Below are 22,918 nucleotides of genomic sequence, written 5' to 3'. Positions count from 1 at the left end.
ACGAGCGGTCAGGGGACCGGCTATTCAAGCACGCGGGAATGTGAAATAACGGGATGAGCTAACGACCATTCCGTTAGCCCTAGCCCCGCATGCGGAACAAGCTAACTGCGTGCGAAAGTACAGATGGCGGACGTTCGGCGTGTGGGGCAAGAGCGGGCGCAGATTTGAACTCATTTAAGAAATTTACCCAAAGATGAATATCGACTTTTAACCGTTATCAAAATGTTTATCTCATTTAAAGTGTTTATTACTTTATTTCTTTCTGCCTACTACATCACCGGGAGACTATTAAAATGATAATAGTCAAAAGTAAGAGTATTACCAAGATTTAGATTCGAATCTGACGTCAGAAAACGAACGACTCATGTGGGGACACCATTAAGTCATGGGTCGTGAGTTGCGAGTTGTGACCCTTGGTTGATAACAGCTGGTATGTTACATCTCACTTCCTTCACCCATTCTTTTGCAAATCTCATTGGGCCATGGATGCTTCGGTTCTTCGGTGCAACGCCCAATCGATTGCTTCCGAGGAGGAAGACTAAAGTTGAGAAAGGAAGCTCGTAAGACCTCCATTGAAGCGACTAGCACACAAAAATCCAACGCTACAGGTTAGACACTGGCTGGGATATCCTCCCAAATACCATTGTAATCCGCAACGAGAAGCTCAAATTCCAGGGAGTACCTGAATACATATCCAATAAAGAGCGGGCAATCTCGGATGTAGCTTTCATCTTCCACAGTCATCACATCACCTGGTTCTTCGCTTTTTTTTTTTTTTCCAGTCTTTTCCTCTAAAATAGTTACTTCTATGCTCTCATGTTAAATTATTGATAAAAAAATGCTCTCATGTTAAATTTTACAGTTAAAGCGGCAGAGAATATAGGATTTATTTGATAACTTTTTGTTTGCTTCTAAATGTGGATACCTTGCAAGTGCTAAAATTTTCATTTTCAGAAAACAATGGAGTTTCTTTTTGGACTTAAAATTTTTTCATTTCTAAGTTGTGAATCACTGAATTATACTTTGGTTGATAATATCTTGAGTTATAATCAATTGGAATATTTACTTTTATCTAGTTGTCTAGAAAGAACTTTAGATATTCCATAAGAAAGAAAGAAGCAAACCACCCAATAAGGGAGAGCCTAGCTGGTTCTTGAGTTAAAAATAATGGTCATGAACTAGTTGGTTCTTGGACATTTGTGCGGTCATAAACTATTTTAGGACCTTCTGACGAGTAGAACGATTATGCTCCTCATATATTGTCCTTAGACTATCCAAGATATTCTTGGACAGTTCGATCTGATCGAATCGTCGTTGTATCTAATTGTCTAAGGAGGCTATGATATAGCATTGGGCAAGAGAGTTCTTCTCCTTCCATTCTTGATATTCCCTCCTGCGGGCCTCAGAAGCCCTATCACCTAGACGATCCGGAGTAGGGTTCTTAGCAACATTGTCCAATTTCTCGGATGTTAGGACCAACATAAGATTACGATACTAGTCAGCATAATTTGGGCCCTCAAGCTTATTGTCGTCCAACAATTTGGTGAATTGTCCGTTTGCCATTTCTGATAAAGGCAAAGCAAATATTACTCCACAACCTGATTTGATTCATGTTATCCACATCGATATGGCTTTTAATCTATGTTCTATTTCCATTTGTTCATTTATGAGATTTTCCTCCTACCTCAGTGACAGAGATTGCGAATTATGTCTCTAGAAATATGGCAAACCACATAGGGTGCATAGAACCAACTATTTCAGCTGCATAACCCCACCACCTTCTGTGAAGGATCACATCCACTCATCTCATGAGTTTTCCCTTTGATCCCTGTCAGACAAGGTTCATTGCCATTTTAGGTTAAACATTTATGTCCAATGAATGCTTACCCATCATATTCGTGAATGCCAATGTACCGTGAGGGAGTATTCCATTTTAGGATAGGCCCCTCCCACATCGGTCTATGATGCCCCTATCATCTTATGAAACAATTCAACAGATCCAACAGCAAATGGATTGCCCAATTTTATGGTGCATTTCCTCATTACTGAATGACCCATTTTCATGCTAATGATGGAAGGCCTTAAGAGAGTTCATCGTATGAATCTCCCTTTCACATGCACTCATATTTCAGTGGAGAGAATGAAATATTACGCCCTAGTTTTATTTAGGTCAAACCAAAGTGGCTCCCATTTACTTTCTCAAAACCAGATTTAAATGGACCCTAAACGACTAGGGTTCCGCATGGTTTCTCTTGGGGAGGAAGCTGATGTGGGGCCCACCAAACAGGGAGATCATTCAATGATCTTATGGACACTATGGCAATGATGTGCATTCATCCATGGTGTGCGAAAGAGCCACTATCGAAATAATCATGGGCCAAGTACTTATGGTCCATGTACGTAGCACATCACACATCCATACATCACATGCATGAAATAAATTGATCCAATTAATTAAAATATCTGTAAAAACCTCAATTAATCAGATTAAATCAGTGTCAATCCAACAAAACCCATAATGTTATCATATAATATTATCTAGGTGCATGGGTTGTACTGCAAAAAGCAGTTCGGCCCATGTAGCTAATTTAGGGCTGATTTAGTCATTATCATATTAAAATTAGGCTTTACAGAGGTGGGCTGAATTAAAGATTGAAGTGGGCCATCAACTCTCTAGCTTGAATCGAATTAAGGTTAGAAAAACCAACCCCATTGAACCAACAATTCAGTCCAACCAGTTTGGACCAAATCTGGTGTAAATCAACCCAAATTTTGGTGTCCAGTTCAAGATTTAATTCAAGAATAATGATCAGAAAATAAATTAATTCAAGATAATCAAATTATCAAGAAACTAAAATCAGAGGTTTGTAGTGCGATTTTCTTAGATATCCTGCAAACCTGGAAAGAACAGTTAATTGCAGATTGCAGAATCGATATCTGCAAAGTCGTAGATCGCAGGACTTGTTTCTGCGAAAATTTCTTCTCCTCTGTTCCGCACTCCAGCGATCTCCAAATGGAAATAAAATAGAAAAATCTAATTTTTCTATTAATGCATCACATCAAATTCCTATATAATTTGTCTAAAAAAAAAAAAAATTATTTACAAACCAGAATTGAATAGGATAGAAATCGTAGGGTGTGCTAATCTTGGCACCACAAAGATTCGATCTCCATCACGTGCAGCCCAAAAATTCAAGAAAAATTCACAGAACAATTCTATAAATTTTAGAGAATAATAAAAATTTATTTTCCAGATCATTTGCACATAATCTGGGAACTAATTCCCAAAAAAAGCGCTAACTGCGCAAATCGGGTAGAACGCCTTCTGCCCATTTACGTAGGTTCAGATCTGTTCTATTTTGGTTCAAGATTTGAACCTGACTCTGATACCATTGAAGGGATGGGAGATCTATCATATGGATGGCCGAACCTTGCAGGAAGGTTGGGCAAAATTTCAAAAATTTCTTTACCCCCATATGGGAATCCTATTCCCAATTTAGAAAATTGTATTTTCAAGGTTCGTTCTTGTAACCAAACTAGACCAAATTTGAAACCAAATTAAGGAAGGGATATACCTGATACGAAATTCACGCAAGAATACTTCTCCCAACGTAGGTATTCACGCCCAAAGAGAGTACCAAATCCTTTCTCCACTGAAGATGGCACAACTTAGGGTAAGGCAGGATCAACAGGTAGTTCTTCACCAAGAACTAGTGTTTCTTCAGCAAGAATCGAATGGGACAGTAAGCACAACTTCTAGATTGTTTCTTCTGGCAAGAAACAATATCCAGATCCAATCTTGATCCAATCCAAGAACTGGAGATCAAACAGGGTGGGGCAGCAAGAGCAGGAAGAAAAAGAGTAGAAGGCAAGAGCAGTCTAGCTGTGTTGTCTTCTCTCTGTATTCAATGAATGTGCCTTTGGAGGTTCGCCCTGCTCTCTTTTTTATAGCCTTAAAGAGAAAATTTCCTAAACCCATTAGGAGTTTCTTATTCCAAACTTTTATTTGGATCTGGACTCTTTAAGTGATAAGGATAATCCCTTATCTTATCTGCAGATAAAGATCAACATTCCTAATCAAAATAGGAGTTCCTTTGATCCAAATCTTTTTTTGGATCTGGACTCTTTAAGTGGATAAGAATAATCCCTTATCTTATCTGCTGATCCAAATCCTAGATCTGCTTCTATTTAATTAATCTAATTAATTCACTTCGAAATGGGCTTTTAGGCCCATTAAGCTTTCAAGCACACTTCCACTTTAATGCTGGCTAGTTTGACTCTCTTTGTATGGCGTGGGACCCTATCATTGATCTACACATCAGCCACATGGGTTCAACTTAGCCTCTGTTACAAGGCCTGGCCGAATTCATTGCTGAATACAGTGAACCTCTGGAGTCCATCACTATGGGCTCTTAATGGGCTCAACATTTACACTAAATGGTCCTTGGGTCCAGCCATCTTATGAAGGCCCAAGGACTGTGTGCAGATGCAAGATTAGCCCATCAGGTATAATCCTCAATGGTTTTACACTTAACCTCTCAGCCCATAATGATCAAACACTGCCTGACAAGAGAGGACCTCTCGCTCGGCTGCAAGGTACAATGCTGCACTCTCTATTCACATGGATCCCAGGAATTAAAACATTTTGCAAACATTTTGAAACCATAATATATATATATATATATATATATATATATATATATATGTATATCTTTATATAAATATATTTTGCAAAACAAATTTCAACGGTTGAAATCAACTGCCGGCAGTTTAGGTTTCCATCAGAGAGAGTGCATCCCCGATCATTCACTTTGTCCGACAAAGGGGCTGGTCTTGTCACTATGATCACCCACTCAGATAAATTCTCGGATTGTCTCAACATACCCAGGTTTTGACCCCCTCAAAGGATCTCACTGATTGGCATATCAAGGACAGCCCAATCCGACACCTAATGCAGCATCATAATCGAGTCTAGGGTTAGGTGTAACATTCCAGTTTTGCCCATCTATCTCCAAGGTCTAGGGCAATATTAGAATTTTGGTCCGGTTCAGGGTTTCAAGAAAACCCACACTGCATGTACCTCAGGTCTCACCCTAGCAGTTGAGACAAGCCACTCCAACCAACTTGGCGGTACATCAGTGTTAGCCTTGGCATGATAAATCTCTCCAAATCTATCTAACGACTGTGAAAATTCTAAACTAACACGAGTCTCATATGTGTCCAGTTTAAGGGTATTACACAGAAACACACCATAATAACATGAATCAAATATGTACTTTATTCATTTACAATAAATGTCATAATGTACATCATGCTGATTGGAGCTAAGGGCATACACTGTCTAACAAATTTCAGTTACAATGTCAAACATTTCATCTATTCCGGTGATGTCTTAACTCTCAAGAAGCAATATCTGTGAAAACTCAATTGTTTGGGATGCCTTAGAACAAGTACCACTTTCTAACCAAGTATAAGATTCAACACCATTTCCTCTGTCTTTTGAAATAATTGGCATTTCTGTAACATAATAAAAATGAAAATCTGCATTTTCTTGCTGAAAATTTTGGTTTACACAGTATGGTTTACATTTATGTTCTGATTAGTAATTGTTTTGACTAGTTGTTGTTCCAAGTGTGACTGTTTGCCATAACCCTTGAAAATTCTTTTGTTTACTACCACAGAAATTATCAAGCTTTAGAATGAGTCATTATTAGACTGTATCATGTCTTTAACTGAGAACTACTTGATTGGAACTTGGCATTACATACAACTGATTGCATGAATATATGGAATCGCCATCTTTCTCTTGTTACTATGCTAACTACCCAGATACAGCAAGGGCACAGATGGACATGGTGTTGGATATGGAAATATTAAAAGTTGAAATATCCAACATGACCTGGTACTGGTATTAGGGTATCATAGTTAATATGCTATATTACTTGCTGCCATTAAATTAATGGCCATTTTAGTCATAACTTTCAAGGAGCTAAGGTGAAGCTAGGTGATAGTGGAATGCATTGTCACCCACCTAATTGATTAGGCACCCTCTTGGGCATTGCCTAGGTAATTACTTTTTATGAATAAAGGCTGTTAAAGCTATATCCAAGGATTGTCCCCAATTGGACCATTAATGACTGAAGACCAAGAATCCAAGACATCTCAGGGAATGACTATAAAATTGAGATTGTTGAGTGTGATTCTGTTGGTATTATTTTGTGCCTAAGCAGATTGAAGACAGTCCTTGGATATAGCTTTATCAAGAGGCTTGTATGTTAACATCCAGGCTGAGTACCTAGTTCCAATGATACCAAGATTCCTTAGCAGATTTGCTTGCAAGGGATGGTGTTGTGAGGTTAGAGATGTATTCTCATGCTGGGTTACCCTTGTAGTGGTTGGTTAATTTCTTGTTTTATCTTTCTATTTTTATTCTTTCTTTTCTCCTGGCTTGACAACTTCTGGTGTTTTTTAGGGATCATAGTCTTGTTCCTATATTTGTCCATTCTCATCAATAACATTTTTCTGTTAGTATTATAAACAGAAAATCTACAAAATTCAATTGTTTTTGTTTTGCAAATAACTGAAAACACTGGTTTTATCACCATGGTGAATGGTGACTATTAGTTCTGTAATACTTCTATGTTGAGTCGTTGACAGTTACCTGAAAGCATTTAGCGGATGTATATTTTGTATTCTGTTGGAAATTGTTAGTGGAAAGAAACAATTCAACACTCAGCATAGAGGGAGCAGATGGAAAGTTGCTTTCAAGAGGATAATCATTCTATGGTCCTGTATGAAAAATAAAATTTATTGAAAAGAAAAGGGAGTAGAGATATTTGAAGTGACACACTCTAATCTTGAAATTAAATGGGCTATTCACCCATTGGCCCATTCATTGATGCCAAGAATTGAAGTTGCTTCCAATTTTCCATTTGTTAATTGAAGGTCAATAGGAAACATAGCCTCAGAAAATTATCCAGTTGATTGAGATGAATTGCTCTGCTTTTCAAGGACAGTTGTATCTGGTGAGGGAAAACAAATCTACAGATGGTGAATGGTGGATGAGGGGAAGAAAGAAAAATAAGTAGGCCTACAGTTCTTAGTTTTTATCTGTTCATCTTTGTGCTTGACCATTACATCACTCTGATCTCTTTCATTCCATTTGGAATCTGACGATGGATATCTAAGCCCACTTTGTGACCACATAGCTCTGGTGTTTGGCATGGGAATCTTATTCTGTGGAGGTGTAGTTCCAAAGTTGCAGTCTCTTAGAAGGACAACTGGTGCAGACGACGGACATTACATGAAGCTTTTTCTATTTTATATCAGATGGCTAGAAAAAGGGAGCATGGGTTCAGGATGCTTATGAAATGGTTGCAAATGAAGTGATAGGAAGTCCTTGTTCAAGTGTGGCATTATTGATTGGGAAGCTTATCTCTGTGGTTACAATGTTACCATTACTTCAACAATTAACATAAGTCTACCTCAACAAAATTTTGAAATCAAGCACCTTATTTCTAGAAGTATGACTAAAGAATTTTTGTGTTTGAGGATCAGTCAGGAGCAGTTTCACTTCTTCTTGCAAATTAATGGCCAATGTGTGGAGCAACTTACTAAGGCTTTTGGAAGATAAGGGATAACATTGAGCAATTTATGTTGCTTAATCAAGTTCTTGGCCAACGAAAGGTTTTAGAAAATAAGGAAACTTACTGAATACACTCTTTGTTTCTTTCTATGGAGAGAAAGGAACAATGGAACTGTTGAAGGCAGTACATGTGAGGATAATTCCATTATTGAGTAGTTTGAATAAACAGTTAATTCTTGCAGGTCCATCCTTGCATCTTTTGAAGGATTACATTTCTCCAACTTTTGTAATGATTGGGAGAATATAATTTTTGTTTCTCTAACTTTTATGATGATTAAAATATTAAATTTCTTGGTGGATCCTTTTTCTCAAGTGCAAATGGAGTTTCACAACAGAAATCAGAAAAGATCTGGAAATTACTTGATACCAATTTCATATAAAAACTGAATACTTTGACATGTTAATATAGAGAATTTATAATGCCTTTTTCTATTTAACTATTTTCTCTTTTCCAGACTTAATTTCAATATCTAAGCCCATTTCCTTTGGAAACTTAACCTGAGAAGTTCCGATGCACTTGGCTGGTTGAACTGTCACCTGGGCCATGTTTCGAGGTCCATTTTCCCCTGAACAGCCAAATTGTAAAAACAATAACTTGGTAAACAACCCAGTAACCCAACCAGTTGAACCACTGAACCATCAGTCTATAGGTAATGGGTCAGACACACATTCTCTTTTTCTGTTTTTAACCATTTCAATCATTGACACCAATAATTCTCATTATCACATTTATTTATGTTTAATATGATGAATGTTCAACATTAGTGACATGCCCATTTTTTATTTTTTTTGCAACTTTTGTTGTATTTTTTTTGAAAGATGAGGTTTTATTAAGAGGAAACAGAGGATGACTTACTGGGGAGAGGGAGAAAGACCCTCAACACCTGCAGACAGATAACACATAGCAACAGTCTGAAAGCAGGTCCCTAACAACTAAACAACCTGATTGCAATACAACAATATCATCCCAGAATGATAGAACCCCAAAGATCCTGAAAGTGCCTGAAGTTTAAACCCACAAAACACCCCACTTGGGAGGCCCATTTAACCAGCATCCTCTCAACACAACCACATACTTTTTCCACTTCTGCCATCTGATTTTGGAAGGTTCTGTTGTTCCACACTCCCCAAATCCCTCCCCCCACCAAGCAGCAAGAGGAGCCATTTGCCAAAGGATTTTGCTACACGCACTTACCGAAGGTCTTTGCCTTCCAAGATGAAATATCCATTGGAAGTGCCCCTTGAAGCCCAAAGAAAGAGAATAGATGGGTCTAGATCTTGTAGGAAAAGCTGCAGCGCAAGAAGAGGTGTCGAATATTCTCTTATGCTTCACCACACAGGTAGCACCTGCTGACCAGAACCACACCTTTGAATCTCAGGATGTTGATTGTCAGAATTTTTTCCTTGATAACCACCCCCAGAAAAAAGCTTCCCAAGGAACTCTTTGCATCCAGATCCAACACCCAGGAATTTCCACACCTTCAGCAGAAGCCAACTAAGACTGGACAGAAAATAACCCCAATATTTCTTGTTTCCACCACAATTTATCTGGGATAGAAGGCTGAATTTTTACTTGGTTAATGGTATTCAGAAGAGCCATTAACACCTCCAAATCCCAGTCATTTACATTACTTCTTTGGCAAGGGTTCCACACAATCTTCCTACCCATAACCTCGTAACATTACTGTAGCAAATTTGTCTGCTGCCCATAGTTGTCAAGGCAGTGCCTAGGCACCTGCTTAGGCATCACCTAGGCGACAAGGCACCCTTGGAGACTCACCTCGCCTAATCACCAAGCAATTTTGTACTTTCTATTATAAAATAATATTTTATTCATTTTGCGTGTTTATATACTAATTTCTTTTTTTTGATAAATAATAAAAGTTTTATTATTTCAGAAACTGCTTTGGAATTGTAAATTCATAGAACATCCCATGGAGAGGCGCGAGCTGCAGCCTCTACTAATAGCTCACAAGTAAGGTAGTAATAAATTACATAAATCATAGTTGAGCTCAAAACAATTCTTCCCTATTTGCCCCTTGTTTGGCTAACGCATCAGCCATAGCATTTGCTGATCTCCCCACTCACTCTATAGAAACCTGCATATTCCTTGTCAGCCAATTAAATTTTTTAATTTCATCCTTGTAACACCATATAGTATCCTTGGGGTTTTTCAGCCAGCCCACCACCACCTTGGAGACCCCTTCAATGATTAATTTCTCTACCCCTAATTGGTTTGCAAATTGCACCCCTTGTACAGCAGCTAATAGTTCTGCTCTAACAGAATCTCCAACTCCTCCCGAGTAGAGCAGTATCACCTCTCCAAACTCATTCCTCAGAACACCCCCCATTCCAAATAACCCTGGATTGCCCAAGCTACTTCCATCAAAGTTCAGCTTTGATGAGCCTTCAACCGGAGGAGACCATCTTGTAATTGTCTTATTTTTAATGCAGGAACACCTCTCTACTGCTGCCCAATTTCTCCAAAGGTCATCATATGAGAATTGGTGGGAACTTTCCGAAGTCTTCAGCCACAGTATTGGCCTATTGAACACACAATCCTATAGTTCCTGCTTGCTCCTTTCCTTCTCTTGAAATATTCTACCATTCCTTTCTTCCCATAAGGTCCAAAATCCAAATCAATGCAGCTTGACACATCTCCACATAATTCTCCCTCTTTTTGTAGGCCAAGGGAAAGTAGATGGCTCAAAGATAATGCGGATTTTTGATGGCAATCTCCAATTACCCCCAAACAACGAGAGTAGCAAAACCCATAAATTTGTAGAGAATGAATAAGATATTAGTAGATGATGACAGTCCTCCCCATGAGCTCTACGAAGGGTACACCAGTTGGGAGAAATACAAAGGAAGGGTCTCCGCTTTTGTAGGTTATCTAGAGTATTTACTTTTCCATAATACACTTCTCAACAAAAAGCCATAACCTTTGGGGGAACTGGCCTGCACCAAATTTCCTTTGAGGGAAAAGGCTGTTGGACAGAGGAATGAGAAATGGATTTGAAGTAAGAAGCATAAGTAAAGGTCCCTTTGGGTCTAGGACCCCACGCCCTTTGGTTTGGCTTTGAGGGATCTAAACAAACCCGATTACGAAGGCCAAGCAAGTCAGATAAGGAATCAATTCCCTCGTCCCTTAATCCCCTACAAAAACCGAAATCCCTAGTAGGAGCCATAGGTGTTCTTGAGGATGAGACAAATTTTGAGACCACCTCTTTTTCTACGATGAGACAAAAAATAACCAAGGAAAGAGGTCCTTTAGAGGGGTGTTTCTGATCCAGATATCTTCCCAAAACTGGACCACATTACCAGAGCAAACTTCATACCAAATGAACCTGAGAAAACGAGGAAGAGTGTTGTGAATGGCCTTCCAAGGTGCTGCCAAGTTAGCCTGCCTCGAAGCACCAACATCTCACCCACTTGCCAAACTCCCATGAATGCTTCCCACTACTTCATGCCAAAGCCTCTCACTTTCTAATGGCTATCGCCATAGCCATTTTCCCATCAAAGCTTGATTTATTTCAATCCCCCTCCCTATTCCCAAACCCCCCTCTTCTTTACCTCTACAGACAGTTTCCCACTTAATTAAATGATCATTTTTTTTCCTTGTCCCGGTTCCTACAGGAAATCTCTCATTAACTTCTCCAACTTCCTAGCTTCCCTAGGTGGTATCCTAAAGACATACGGAAAATAGGTGGGTAAGTTCACCAATGTAGCCCTTATTAAGGTACCTCCCAAAGTTATGTAATTCTTCTTCTATGAGGCTAATCTCTTCTCATACTTTTCTATCATTGGATTCTAGAATCTGCTCTCCCAAGGATTTGTCCCTAACACCGAATATTCCTATTTTCTCATGTTTGTTTTGGGAGACATGCTGCGATGCAATGAGAATAGCATTCTCATAATATGAGATGCGAGGTCTCACCAAATAGGTGCAACCCCACTGAGAAATGAGTGTTGCGCGACAACAATGAGAAAATTTTAACAAGAGGTGGGCTGTTCTCATCTCCCAGCTCTGCAATGGTCCGAACTCTGACCACCTGTATCCTTCATCTTAAATGAAGTTCACGACCTCCGGTAAGTACTTCTATCCCGTTTCACGTTGTTAAGGTTATTTGGTATTTTATTCCACTGAAAAATCTCATTCCCTTCCTCCCTCAACTTCGACTTAGGATCTCAAACGACAATGAGATTATGTCCCTGAATTATATTTGATCTGTCTCCCCTCCCACATTTTGCTCTCGATAACCAGATCGAAGTGCTCTTGTTGCCATCCACAAACTCGAAGCTCCAGAGCTAAGCCTCAGGTATTTTTTTTTCTTTTCTTATTTTGTGCTTTTTTGTTAATGATTCCTTGAACAGAGTGCAGAGATAGCTTGCCATTCTCCCACCTTCCTTCGATTTCTTCTTCTAGATTAACTTTTGATGTTTTTCTGAACTTTCCCATCTTTTGTTTCCACATCTAGCAATTTATAAGTTCCGTTGATAACCTCTCAACCCAGAAACCTCTGTTAGCTCTACTTTCTTGGTGCAAGGAACCATTGCACATTTTATTTCTAAATGTTTTTTTTTGGTACAAGAAATATTTTGTTTTATGCTAATTTTGATGTTATTTAAAAACGAAAAATCCTTGCCATTTACCATGTTTGAGCCTTCGAGGATCTTCGATGTTATTTTGCCAGTTCCGTTTGTCATGGCCTTGTTCTAGAGCTTATGATAGATGTTGGTGAAGAAGACCGGAAGAGCAGTGAATGGAATAGGATACATCTTTGCAGATTCTACCAAGTTTTCTTTTTCTTTTTTTTCTTTTCTTTCTCTTGATGTAGAACCGTTGTCTGTTAATTTATTTGTTCTGCTGTGTTGATTTAACTTGTTTCAGGTATTTTGGATTTCCATAAGATGGAAATTACAGGGGGCTAAACCTTCTAAAATTCTATGGCCTTGATTGATATTATTCCTACCCCTTTCCTCTTCTGTTTGTGTTCTGTTCTGATTCATGCAAATTTGTTTTCCCTAAATGTTTTTCCCCCATTTCTACTTTTGCGGTACAGTTATTGGGACAATGTTTGGTGGAAGGAAAAAATCATACAGGAAACTCAAGTTTATTCTCAATAGTTCGGCAGAGAGAAGGTCCTTAGGAGTAGAAATCTAACTTATCCAATGTTAGATAGAAATCCAACTTTATAAGCAATTATGTACAAATGGAATCATTTGAATTTGCTGATTGTATTACTATTGTTTAGATGGAGCCTATTTGCTGCCTTGTTGGTGGGTCCTGATTTTCTTAAACAAATGGAAGCTTAGGGGGGTACCTTATCAACCTAGGAAACCAACTTATGACATTTGTGTTTGATGGAATTGCTATGTTAACTATTACAGTTAGGCTATATCCTTAATATATAGGAGTTTTTAATTGTGCAATGTCAGAAATGACACGTGGCAATTTTCAAATACTATTATGCCATATCATCCCAAAAACAAGTCTTGTATTGTCAAAATGGAGATTACATGGATCATTCATTAATATAGAATGAATCCAACCATCATGCAAAATTTTCTTAGCAACCAAACATTGGGAAGCAGATTTCATAGGATAACTAGTCTCAACAACCAAACACAAGTGAAAGGATTGAGAAAATAAATTTTCACTTCTCATTTCATCCTTTCCCATCCCTTATCCTTTCTCGGCAATCAAACGAGAAGAAAAACAACCTTTTGAAAAGAAAGGACTGTTTAAAAAGTTGCAGAAAATCAAAAGGAATTAGTAGAAATCAGGTTTCAAGAAGAGGGAAGAAGAAGAAGGTGGCGGTAACTAGGGTCCAGAGAGAGATTTTTTAACATAACCTTCTCTCTTACACCCCTAATTCCATTTCATTAAGTTAAACTTCAATAATTTACAGAGAGGCCCCTAGTTGGGCAAAAAAATAAAAAACATAACACAAGAAAGAATAAAACCCAGATTAAGGCCCATTACAACAAAGAACATAAAAATAAAGAGGGATAAACAGCCTATGGGCCATTCGGCCCATCTTCTCTATACTCCCCCTCAAGCTGAGCATAGATGTCAATCATGCCAAGCTTGCCAGTATCATGCTGAAGTTTAGCCTTGGGAATGCCCTTGGTGAGGAAATTAGCTAACTGTCCTTCAGAAGTGATGAAAAGTAGACACACCTCTCCAGAAGCCATTCTTTCTCGAATGAAGAGTAGTCAACTTCAATATGTTTAGTTTTTCCATGTTGCACTGGATTGCGAGCAATGTTGATGGTTGCTTGATTATCACAGTATATCATCATTGGCTTATCATGCTCAATACCCAGTTCCTCCATCAAGGATCTAAGCCATAGTAGTTCAGAAACTCCATGAGCCATGGCTCTGTATTTAGCTTCGGCTGAAGATCGGGCAACAATTGATTGTTTCTTGCTTCTCCAAGAAACAATATTACCCGCCACCAAGCTACATTACCCGGAGGTAGATCTTCTGTCATCAATGTTTCCAGCTCAATCAGCATCTATGTAGGCTTTAAGTTTCATATGGCCATGCTTAGCAAATAGAATTCCCTTTCCAGGGGAACCCTTCAAATAACACAGAATCCGCTCTGCTGCTGCCATGCGAGTATCCCTGGGAGCATGCATGAACTGATTAATGCAACTAGCAGCATATGCAATGTCTGGCCGAGTCATACATAGATAGAGAAGTTTTCTAAGTAGTCTTTGGAAGACTCTCTTATCTTTCAACAATATTCCATCTGAAGTAGAGAATTTATGACTCATATCAATAGGAGTAGCAACTGCTCTAGCACCCATCTTCCCTGTTTCAGAGAACAAATCAAGTACATACTTTCATTGAGAGATAAGGATCCCATCCTTGGATCTAGCAATTTCTATACCAATAACAACAATATCATCAACATACACAATCAGGTAAACGGCCAAGGATCCTCTCATCTTCACAAAGAGGGAATGATCAGACTGTGTCTATACATAGCCAAAGCTAACAAGAGCAGCCCTAAACCTTTCAAACCATGCTCTAGGGGACTGTTTGAGTCCATAAAGAGATTTGTTCAGCCTGTAGACCTTCTCTTTCATATATGTTTCATACATCCCTGGAAGAAGAGACATATAGACCTCCTCATGTAACACTCCATTCAGAAATGCATTCCTTACATCCAGCTGATAAAGTGGCCAGTCTGAGTGTGCAGCCAGAGATAGCAGAACTTTCACAGAAGTCATCTTTGCAACAGGAGCAAAGGTCTCCAAATAATCAATCCCATATGTTTGTATATAACCTTTTGCAACTAGCCTAACCTTGTACGGTTCCATCAGCATGATATTTGATAGTAAAAACCCACTTACAGCCTACTGGATCCTTCTCTTCAAGCAAATCAATCACTTCCCAACTGTCATTCTTGTACAAGGCATCAATTTCTATTCTCATAGCATCCCTCCATTCTGGAATAGTAAGAGCTTCTGATATAGACCTGGGAATTGGGTTAGAAGCCACAGAGCTTCCCAACTGTCATTCTTGTACAAGGCATCAATTTTTGTTCTCATAGCATCCCTCCATTCTGGAATAGTAAGAGCTTCTGATATAGACCTGGGAATTGGGTTAGAAGCCACAGAAGAAAGGTAGGCAAAATATGAAAGAGAGAGCAAACTATAAGAAAGGTGTTTGGAAATGCAATGTGTAGTACACTTCCTTTTTCCTTTCCTAATAGCACTAGGGATATCAAGGTTTCGAAAGGATGACTCCAAAGGGGCTGTATTAGTATTTGTTGTCTCTTCTGTGACTGGAAGTGCAGGAGGCTCATGTGTTGAAGGGGAAACAATCTGCTCACTTTTGGTTCTCTATCGTTGGTACAACCTAGGATTAAAAAGAGGACAATGAGGTAAAGGAGGAGGGATAGGAACACTGGAATGAGAATGAAATGACTGATCCTCCCTTGACTCATTTGAAGGAGGAAGAGTAGAAGACTCAACTGGGACAGGAAGGGGAAGAGCAAACAATCGTGACAAGTTCTCCCCCTTTGGACAATGCCTCTCCTAAGAAGAATCATAAAAGGAAGAGAACTCATCAAAAGTGACATCCATTGAGACATACCGAGTGCCAGTCTTCAAATCAAAACAACAGTAACCCTTTTGTGTGGGGGACCAAGGAAGATACACTTGTGGGCTTTTGGTTCAAATTTACGACTCTGGACACTTGGGATATGTACATAACAAGTGCAGCCAAAGACACGAAGAGGAATAGGAAAAAGATCCTTGCCTGTATGAAGAAGACTGAAGGGAGACTTAAACCCCAAAACCCTGGATGGCATACACTTGATTAGGTAGGTTGCAGTGAGAACAACATCACCCCAAAATTTTGTAGGGACATGTGAGGCAAATAGAATACTTCTTGCAGCTTCAACAATATGCCGATTTTTTTTTCAGCAACTCCATTATGTTCTGGGGTCCTAACACAGGAGCTTTGGTGAATAACCCCCAAATCAGTGAGATAGTAGGTCGGGTTTTTCTCAAAATATTCTTTTGCATTGTCGGATATGAAAATTTTAATTCTGGTATCAAACTTGGTTAGGACAAATTCATGGAATTGCTTTACAAGTCTAAGAACTTTATCACGGGACTTCATAAAAAATATCCAAGTGGACCGAGAAAAGTCATCAATGAACAAGATAAAATATTTGTAGCCACCCATAGAAGGTAAGTGGTAAGGCCCCTACACATCAGAGAACACAACATGAAATGGAGAAGATCTTTTATTACTTAGAGGATAACTGCTTCTACAATGTTTTGACAATTCACACGACTCACAATGAAGACTGGACAGACTAATTCCCTTAAACAGTTCCGGGAATAAATGACTTAATGCAGAAAAAGAAAGATGACCCAAACGAAAATGACATAACATGACTCGACTGATGGACTCTGTAGATGTAGACCCAAAAACAACTTTTCCAGGTTGTCCATGGCTTTGTCCAGGAGTGTCTAGCAGATATATTCCATTCGCCTCATGTCCAACAGTTCAATGACTTAGGTACTTACAGATAACAAATTTGTATTTAACTTGGGTACATGAAGAACAGAAGGAAGTACCAAGGAATTTATAGCCTTGATGGTTCCTTTGTCGGAGATAGGGGCAAGAGAGCCATCGGCTAGGGTGATTTTGTCACAGCCAGGAAGTAAATCATAAGAAACAAACAAAGTGGAAAGGCTAGTCATGATCAAAAGCACCAAAATCAATAATCCAAGATGACCCAAACCAAAATGCAGAAGAGGTTGAATTTCCTGGAGGGTTGGAAGAAGAGGCCACACCCTCTAGGTGACTGATCATCCTTCCAAACTTTTCATTATTCTGCCTTTATAGTTGCTAACTGCTCACTAGTAGTCATCTCTTTAGTTTGGTAGCTATCACTATCTGGACCAACAACAATATTGGCACTCCCTGCCTTCATATTATCTTTTAAAACCGAAGAGGAAGAAGCTAAGGATGCAGTTTTCAACACTTATCTTTAGTGTGTTTTGGCTTCTTATAGTATTCACAAATAATTTCTTTCTTTCCTGAGCTACTTGGAGTCTCTGCAACTCCCTTGGGTTTCACTCCCATATTAGCAAAGTGATCATTTAGACTAGCCCCTTGAACCTGGACATGTCTCCTGCTTTCTTCACTACTTACCAAGGCATAAGCTTGAGGCAGTGAAATACTATAATTGGATAAAATGTTTTGCTTTGTGATATCATACTCTAGATTCAGCCCTGTCAAAAACTCAAACAACTTATTTCTCTCAACAAGTTTCCTATAGGTCTCACCATCATTAGTGGTGTTCCAGGCTATAGCTTCTATCAAATCAATTTCCTGCCATAAAGACTTCAATATTGAAAAATAAACAGCTAATGGTTTCTCCCCCTATCTCAAATTCTTCACATCACTTCTCAGCTTGTAAACCCTGGCCACATTTAATTTCTGGGAATAGGTTTCAGCAACACTATCCCAAATTTCCTTTGCTGAATTCATCCACAAATAGTGCTGACTAATCTGTGGTTGCATTGAGTTCACAAGCCATCCAATAATAGTATAATTTTCTTGCATCCAATTTTCATATAATGGATCATCTTCCGAAGGAGCCTTCTTGCTCCTAGAGATAAAACCCCATTTGCCTCTACTAGAAATATGAATTTTTACTTATTGTGACCAAGCCAAATAATTAGCTTCATCTAACTAGACTGTGGTCATAGCCAGTAGAGTCTACAGAGGCTCCCGGAACCTGTCCAGATTCAACAACATGCTTGTTTTCAACATCTGAAGGGTTTATATTCTTAAATTCTTCGAAAATAACTTCTAACAACTTTGAATAACAACAAATGAAAGACAGAACAAAAACTATGTTGTGAGCCAACCACCATGCAGCCGTACTAGCTACCTGTGTCACACCCGGAAGTCGGGAGAAACAGAGAAATCTCAGCCGCTCCTTGTAGACTTCACAAAACACCAATCTACTTGAATCGATCTTCAAGATGAAGGATAAGAAGACTTTCAGTCACTAAGCGCCCAGGTCAAACTCCCTGTGGGGCCCGCAATCAGATTTCTCCAGAAAATTAGGGTTTCGGGCAACACACTTGAATCTGTCTGGAAGACGAAAAAACCAGTCCCCTTCTCTCCAGAAACCACTAACAACTAGGCTGAAATAGGTTTCTTTACCTATTCATACGATTCAGTTCTCCATACACATTGTGTATGGGGAAAAAACGGTGAAAAAAAGGGAAAAGTCGAGCCTGCTCTGATACCAAGAAGAAAAACAGCCTTTTGAAAAAAAGGACTGTTTAAAAAGTTGCAGAAAATCAAATGGAATTAGCATAAATCAGGTTTCAAGAAGAGAGAAGAAGAAGGTGGTGGCAACTAGGGTTCAAAGAGAGATTTTTGAACATAACCTTCTCTCTTACACCCCTAATTCCATTTCATTAAGTTAAACTCTAATAATTTATAGAGAGGCCCCTAGTTGGGCAGAAAAATAAAAAACATAACACAAGAAAGAATAAAGCCCAGATTAAGGCCCATTACAGCAAAGAATATAAAAATAAAAAAGGATAAACAGCCTATGGGCCATTCGGCCCATCTTCTCTACAAAATAGATCATAATGGAAGCCCTAAGTAGGACTTATTTTTTTATTTGTTAGGGTTTAATCAACACAAACATTGCTAAATGATGTGTTGAACCCTCAAAGACTTCAAAACCTGAACCAATAAGTAAGGAATAACTTAAAATTTTGTCTAATCAACAAATTTTCTTCTTAAAATTTTGTCTAACCAATAAGGAAGAACTTAAGAATTTTCTTAATAAGGGTTCAGCCCCTATATTTTTGGAATTTTCTTTTCTCTCTTCTTTTTCTTCTCATGAATATGTTGATTTTCTATACTTTAACATGAGCTTTATACTTTTCTTATGAAAATTATGAATAATTATTAAGGAAATGTGGTTATGGTACCTAGGGAACTACCCTAGGATCTATGTTTTTTACTAAAAAAACTCCATTGCCTAGGTGATGCCTAGGTGACTAGGCAACAAGGCACCCCCTTGTCACCTAGCCTCGCCTTGGTGCCTTGAAAACTATGCTGCTGCCATGGCAAAGATATTCGGATAAGCAGAACAAAGAGGAAGCTCTCCACACTATGGATCCTTCCAAATGTAGATATTCTTCCCATTATTGGGTCTGAAGGAGATTGACTGAAAAAATTGGTCTCTGAACTTGGATGTTTTTTATCTAGCAATTTAGGAAGAAGTGGATATAGCTTGGGAACTGTTTTGATAGGGGATAAGGATCAGGTGACCTGGGATCTGTATTCATATTGCCCAGTCTTGCTGATAAGCTTTTATCCTTTTGTAACCACTGAAATTCAAGGAGTAGATTGGGTAAACTATTAACGTTTTCCTGGATCCCAAAAAGAAAGTATTCTTGATATGGTGGCCTAGATTGCTTTCCTTTTCCTCTTAATATTCTTATCCTCACATAAAAGGAAAGATAAAGGGGAAAAGTAGTCACCATTGTCATTGTTGCTTCATATCTGAGCAGTGGTTGGATGGACAAAAGGTGAAGACCTGAATTAAGTATTCTAGTTTTAGTGGGCATTTACTTTTTTGTTTCGTTTAATCCTGAGAATAAATTGATTTTATTTACCTCTGATTTTTTTTTGTCAAGTATCAATTATGTTTGGCATCTTGAGATTAACTGAAAAAACAAAAGAAAAGAAAAAAGAAAGATCAGCTGAGAATAACCATCAGAATCTGTATCAGGTCTATGTAGAAGGTTATGTTATCATCGATTTGATCCATTCTTTGTAACATTGTCAAATGGGATTCCTGTTTTAACTATTGGCATTTTTCCTGGATCTTGAAAAGCCCATCTTCCTAAGTTTGAAAAGAGAAGGAAAAAAAGAGGGGTTCCTGATGAGTTACTTGAACTGCATTCTTTTTTTCCTCTTAAAATTATCATTCTCATATTGATAGAATAAAAAGGGGAAAAAATAGGCAGAATTTTCAATATTGCTTCACAATTCACATTAGATAGTGGTTGAAGGGACAAAAGGAGGTGATTGGAGCAACATCATACTTTTGGTAGTTAGGCACTTGTTTATTTACTTGTTTTTTGTTTGTTTGATTGACAGCTTGAGTATAGCCTGGTAGCTTTTATTGCCTCCAATTTGTAAAATTTGTTCTGAACATTTAAGTTCAGAATAAATTGCTGTTATTCACTTTTTTCTTAAGCAGATTTCAATTATGTCTGGTATCTGAAGATTAACTGAGAAAACTAAAATTAACCATCAGAAGTTCATGTCTTATTCAATTTCAGTTTTCTGTGGAAGCCTGTACCTGTTCCTATATTAGGTTTCACCCATCTGATCCTTTTTTTTTTGTTTTTGGTAATATCTAATCCATTCTTCATTTCACAGTCAAATTGGAATTAAATTGCCATCTCTCTCATCTTGTGCTCCTTTCGAGAAGCTAGACAAGTACAAGAGCTATGTGGAATCATTGAGTGTCAGGTTCCCCATCAAGTGCAATTTCAGCTTGGATGGTGAAACTTGTGTCAGACTTGTCTGGTTGTTGTATATACTTCTACAACTATACATCCTCTGAGCTTCCATGGAAAATAAAGTTATATGAACCCATGCAAATTTGTTGCTTTCCATCCCCACGTACCTAATGTGAGAGCTGCATGCATTTGGAATGGAGACATTTTGGTGTTTGAGTGAGATGGAACATTTTGATGAAGTTGGACTCTTTTCCTCCTGAGCTTTCTGTTCTTTTCCTTTTTCTTCCCGATGGTTAGAGTTAGATATACAAGAACTGCAAAGATCCCCCCCCTCCTTCCCCATATTGGTCTCTATACTTGTTGAAATGTGAGAAGCAACAATTCCATCCTTGGCGGTTGTTTGTGGTTTATGGAATATGATTCAGACAGCATGTGCAAACATCCTGGGAACTGTCTGATAGGAATCTACATGACAACCATAGTCACCCAAAGTTGGAATGGATCTGATTTGATTCCAATTAACTGTTTAAAGCATGTAAGCATGTTTTCTATTAATCATTTTCGTTATTTTTTGAAAATTTTGGAGGTATCTTAGTAAAATTCAATGGGCTTGAATCAACTTTCTCTCAAGTTTGTTAACAATTTTGTCCGGTTTCAGTTTAAGATGGGGCTAATTTATCATGGAAGACTCACTTTCCCAGAAGCATATTCAACAGGGCTGTCGGTGGGTTCCTGCTCCCCGTTCAACATGGTTCCATAATGTAATGTAGGAAGAAAAAGACAGTTCTGGAGTCGCCTATCTCATAACAGTGGTGACTGAAATGCATTGCTATTCACTGAACGCATGGGGCAAATCTAGGTGAAAACCCCTTGTTGGCTTGTTGGTCCCGGAAAGGCCGTCATGGTCCACTATTACCTCTTTAACATGTCCGGTGAAGCACTTGGCTGTAAAGGAGGGAACCCAACAGTTGCAAAAACAAGTGGCTACTGAGTACTACTGTCTAGGAGAAAGTAAAAAACAAAAATTAAAATGTGAAGGTGCTTGATTCTTCTTTTTATGATGACTTATTTTCAGGGTTCAAAAGAGACCAAGTCCTTACTCAACATAGTCAACAACTCAACACCATATTCGTGGGTCCAAATGTCCAATTTCATTTGGCCACCTGACAGTTTAACGAGGAAGGATGGAACTGTTAGACAGATCTCGTCCCAATTCTAATTACTCTTACCCCATGACTCTCATCCAAAACAGGGATGCGTCCAAAGTGCTTATGTTGATTCCTGTTTGCTCTTTCTTTGATTTCATTTAGCTTCACCTCCATCATGTCTTCTTATATTGGAAGACCAATTCATTGTCAGAACTCAGAACTTTGTTGCTTCTAATAATTTAGTTAGGAGGTTTGGAAGACACGTGGTGCAACTTCAAAACCGTATCATTTCATCTTGGTTTTCCTTGGCACTGCTGGAATGCAACACTTAGTCAAAGATCAAATAGGGATTTGTTAATTATTGTTATTATTTGGAATGATTTTAATTTAATAATAATTAAAAAATAGTTTATTTGTGGAAACTGGAAAATTCAGAAATCAAGTCATTCCTTTATCAGGTTTCCTTTCTTCTTAATTAATTAAAATATTCATGAGATGAACAAGCCTTTTTTTTTATTTTTAGACTAATAATAGTAGTGTACTGTTTAGGAAGCTAGCTAAGGAGAGGTTGAATGAAACCTTGATTCAAAGGTCCCATGAGTAGTAATTGTGACTTTGGATGGTGATTTATTTAAGCACCTTTAAGGGCAAAGAGGGACGTATAACAATGTTCAATGTATCACCGTCCCATATATTGGCTTTGGCTTAGATACTACATAGGTCGCCCGGAATTTCAAACCTATTGTATGATGAAACTTGAAAGAAGATTAGTCTGATAGACCAAAACCAACGAACCATCATATCCACGTGAAAGGCACGTGATGTGAACATGAGACAGAGAAGAGGGATGGATGACATGCAGGCAATGTTTTTATTTATTTATTTATTTATTTATTTTTTTTATCCTTTATGATTTGATGAGGTTGAAACTTTTGAAAGAACGGGGACATATAAGGAATACAATACTACAGTGGTGCAGAAGAAGCAATAATCATGCATCCATCTCCTTCCCATTAATATTCATTCCTCATGGGGGCCGGGGGTCAATTGCAATGGGACATGACATACCACCATCCCTTTTCTACGTG

The 22,918-nt window shown here is 38.4% G+C and overlaps 1 long non-coding RNA gene across 1 annotated transcript; it reads left to right on the top strand.

The window, feature by feature from the left end:
* The first annotated feature begins 453 nt into the window (after window positions 1-453).
* On the top strand, window positions 454-22,280 carry LOC148875612 (uncharacterized). The gene is made up of 3 exons (XR_016105449.1): window positions 454-755; window positions 20,600-21,217; window positions 21,341-22,280. It is a non-coding gene; the product is annotated as an uncharacterized LOC148875612 (long non-coding RNA).
* Window positions 22,281-22,918: the final 638 nt, after the last annotated feature.

Source organism: Nelumbo lutea, chromosome 1 (assembly GCF_056320005.1).
Source record: "Nelumbo lutea isolate HS-2025 chromosome 1, American lotus-T2T, whole genome shotgun sequence".
Taxonomy (NCBI): domain Eukaryota; kingdom Viridiplantae; phylum Streptophyta; class Magnoliopsida; order Proteales; family Nelumbonaceae; genus Nelumbo; species Nelumbo lutea.
Note: the sequence above shows the minus strand (reverse complement) of the source record. Positions and strands in the feature narration are given on the sequence as shown.